Below are 4,643 nucleotides of genomic sequence, written 5' to 3'. Positions count from 1 at the left end.
CGTTTCTTCTCTCTCTGCTTTTTTTTCTTTCTTTTTTTTTATATACATATATAATTAATATTTTACCTTATAATATTTATGATAGAATTTCAATCGTCTGTTTTTTTGGAAAATATTTATACAAAAAAAAAAATATCTAAGAACTTGCGATAAATTTCGTATCTCCTGATCGTATTCCGTCCGATTTTATCGTAGGAAGTGGAAAAAAAAAATATATTATATAATAAAGGACTTATAATTATATGATACGCTTTGCATAAAATTACGAAATATCTCCGGTGTAAAAAGTATAATACATTTATTGTTGCGGTATCAAGTTTTTGTGAACATGCTTTTAAACATCCGCGTTATATAGAAAAATCAAATAAAAGACTGTCTGGAACTTTTTGAAGAAAAAAAAAAAATGTCTCTCTTTTTTTCCATTAAGTCTTTATGTAATTAATTAAATTAATTTTGATCGGGGCTCATCGAGTAGGAAGTAAAAAATATCGGAATCCATACACCTGCATTGAATTAATAGGATATAATACATATGAATCATAGTACTTTTGCACGATGATGAAATATATAAATGTACCAAAAATATTAAAGAATGAGTACAAGGAATGATCTTAAATAGAGCCGGGAAGTTTAGGCTCTAAAACTAGTCAAAATAAGCAGGCGAAAATGCCTGATATGGGCACAAAATAAAGACATTTATAATCACTAGTAAAAAGGAAAAGTAACTGAAAGATACGATATTAAGTGTCCGAAAACTGCTTAAAATTCTGGCTGCATTCACTCAGTCTACGGTTTCCAATAATAGATTATAATAACCGCATTGTTAATCAATAGATTTGATATTATAATACCAAAGAAAAAAGTATTTGTGGTTCCTCAAGAATAGGTCGGAGTTCGATTCAATCGAATATTTGATATGGAATTAGCTAACATGCAAAGAAATAGTGCTAGCTGAAATCAGAGAATAATTATATCAGAATCGAAACGTTTTCAAAAGGAATTATTTAAAAGAAACATTTTCCACATTATAACGGTGCATTCTTCCCAAAAGTTTTAAACATTGAGCTTTGTATTCGGTCGATTTTAGGGAATCTCAAATTCTGGACATGATTTTTGAGTATCTGAAATAACTTGCCATGATTGTTTGTAGTTTATCTATGTTGTGAAAAAAATTGAATCAAAATAACACGAGCTCCAGCGCTAGAGCCCTGTCAGCTCCCATCCGGCCTTGTTGTATGGGCTCTTAGGATAGTCAATGGTCAGTTATTCAACTACAATGCTATGCAACACATGTGAAGTAACAAACTTCTAATTTATTCTCAGCTTTTCTTATACTATATCAGAATTGTCCCGGCCTCAGAGCTAGAGCTCTGTCACCCCGCCCTTGAGGGAGCCATGGGTGACAGAACCAAAATGCACACTTGCCCATTGTGATAATGGGTTGCTTTGGTCTAGAACTCACATTTTTGATGCGAATTCGACGATATTTTTATTGCTATCCGAAAGCTATGCATAGCAGAGATGAAGCCTTTGTTACTTCTATGCCTAACAACAATTTTCCTATCTCTCAGGCACTTGTGTGAGGCTTATTTGTGTCTAAATGAAGCCGGGAGAAGGAATTCTTTCTAATGAGAATTAATACTAAGGGCTGAAGAGAGAGAGAGAGAGATTTTAGAAAAAAAAAAAAAAATTTCTGAAGTTCTCAATGGTAAAAATATCTGATTCTGCAGAAAATGGACTCTAAAGTTCACGAATAAACATAAAAGAAAGTCGAAATAGGCATTTACTGCAGCAAAATCTATAGAAATAGGCATTTTCACCAGAAAAGTTTGACAAGGGCAAAGAAAGGCATTTATGGCATTTTGCCTGAACATCCGGGCTCTAGTTATAAAAAAGGGGACTCTCAACATTTCATAAGAAAATAATTGTATAGATTCAGTCTCAACGCAGATTATTATAATCACGGATAATATTATCATTCTGGCATTGTCATCACTTTTGCAAAGAACGGAGCAGATCAATATCATAACATGGAAAAATTCGTTTATAGTTATCATACATTTTTTCCGGATAATGTTATCACATTTTTCCGTCGAAAGTTTTTTTTTTACGCATTCTAAAGCTAAGGTTCGACCAAACTTTTTTTTTTCCAGTAACTTATATCGTTATCACGCTGAAGACTGTAGGAGGCTAAAAGGTGATCTCCTTCAACCCCCTTGTTGACAAACAATTCCACACTTGGTGTGGTAATCGGTCTGTAGTATTCGCTGCGATCCATGTACGTATGGAGCTGCTTCTCCAATGGCCTTCCTATAGTGAAGGTAAATGTATGACAAAAAAAAAAAAAACAGGTCTTGATCAGTTTGTTTTAAATGACTAGATTCAAATTTATTTTTGCGAGAGGCTGTCTCAATGAAATGTATGGCACGTACCATACATTGTAAAAAGTATTGTGACTCGTAATACAGATAAGAAATTCTAATTTCATTGCCCCACAATGGCTGAGTAAAAAAAATGCAGCATTCTAGCTTAAAGGCAATAAAAAGAAGTCCCATTTTAGAATTAAGCAGAAAAATGGAACGATTTAATATTTTGCAACCAATTATGTGGAAAGAAAAACAATTTTCTCTCAACCAATACCCGTTTACCATACATCCCGTTCGACCAAACGGGATTTATGTTCACCGTACTTGCAAACGGGACTTTTCGGATATAGTTATCATTTGGTTATTATTATTAGACACCTTGAGTCCCGATGTGATCGCATTAAGCGGCGTGGACTGTATGTGTGAATTACATTCACGTGTTTTCAATATCTATCCTCTTCCTAACCCGAATATGGCCCGTCGCTGTGTCTTAACGAAGAGAAATATAAACAGGTGGTCAATAATATCTGTCCTCAAGTTTGATTGAACAAATCATGAAGGTTTTACGTGTAAACCTTCAGTTATCCGGTAGATTTCAATGAGATATTTCAGTTCTCTACATACCCAAAAAAAAAATTTTGTATTTCCATGGAAGTAAATTTTTTGCTGGTTATACCTTAAGATAATCAGCGAGGGGCTTTGTTGCGGCTCTTCAAACGAAGACAGCGTCGACTTCATTTTTCCTTCCAATTTGGTAGCTCACGTCACTAAGCTACGTAGTTTTGAGAATACTTCGATGAAAATCACCATAAGCCATTCGATAAACATGAACATAGCATAGCAGTGTGAATTGGCTCCAGAAAAGTTCAAATCGTGAGCTCTGTGCCCTTTTTCCCATTATGCGATATTGAGTTTTGCTTGTTGAGTTCCTGAAAATGAGTTGATGTACAGGATCACAACAGCTGTGTTGAATGTTGATAACGGTATGCTGCAATATGTTCAGAAAATGAATTATCGCATCAATATCTGTCAGACAACCAAGAGTTTGTGAACTGTAACATTTATAATTTACTCGGAAAAAATAAACCGAGAAAGATACACACTATAGACTATTTCTTTTATGGCCACCCTATATGTTCGAAATTGATAGATAAATGTACATTCATCAGCATATTTGTATGCTTAGCCCAGATTATGTGTATTTTTGCAGTAAAAAACAAAAAAGAAAACCTACCCTATCCCCCTCTTCCTCCCCGAGAAAATTCTGCGTACGCAACTGTTTATCCAAGAGTCCTATATTTCACTGGAAATAATAGAATGTATCCCCTACTCTGGTGGGAAAAAAGACTCACACAGGACGTCTATAATAAAAGTTGGAGTGTTCTGAGCTGTCAATATACCTTAACAAGTAAGAAAGCTTAACAAGTTATAGAGAGCTTTGAAATTTTTTGAACATCTGCACGGATGTATGATGAGCAAAAATATTAGTTCTGGCATTCACCACTAGACCTTTCTACGAAAAATGGAACCTCACCCGCTAATCTTTTGTGAACGTGTGACAAAATTGCACAAGCTACATGACAAGATTTCCATACATTTCTAGCAGAACCCTCGTTTATATTCTTATTTCTTCAATTAACACATTCGCATCGAGCTATTTTTCATAAAACTTCCATATAAATCGGGTTATTTTAGTGATATAAATATATTTCAACATAAAAATGTGGTAATTATTTTTGTAGGCGATATATGTTATTGTGAAATTTTCACTCGTATATAATGTAAATACATGCACTAACAAAAACAAGAATGTGTGTACCCTGTAAATATATAATCCCGTAATCTAAGAATTCATCAGGAAAGCGCACACGTGTCGCACAACGAGAGAATTCTTGTTTCCCTACGCTTATTATTTTAAAAACGAGAATTTCCCGATGCGAATTTCATTATGATCTTGAGTTTACAAGATCGTGCTAGGATTTTCTACTCACACCGGGATTCCGCACCAAAAGATAGATAGAGATTTAAAGGCTTTAAAGGGGCTTCGAAAATTCTCCTTATGCATTACATGAGACATTCCTTAAGTTTCATAATTTTCTTATTTGTTATTTGTTCTGATTTTCTCGGTATTTAAGGCTGTAGACAGCTTACACACACACACACAGAACACGCTAACTTTGAATACCGACACTTTGTACGCAATGGAATAATAGAATGAGCTTCATTGAAACAAGTTTTGAAAATGTCGTACAGTGCTCATTTGGTACTATTCGAATT

This window comes from Pholcus phalangioides, unplaced genomic scaffold (assembly GCF_987345545.1).
Source record: "Pholcus phalangioides strain wild (caught in Gottingen) unplaced genomic scaffold, Ppha-v1.0 ptg000004l_1, whole genome shotgun sequence".
Lineage (NCBI taxonomy): Eukaryota > Metazoa > Arthropoda > Arachnida > Araneae > Pholcidae > Pholcus > Pholcus phalangioides.
The sequence above is the reverse complement of the archived record's forward strand: the minus strand, read 5'-3'. Positions refer to the sequence as shown.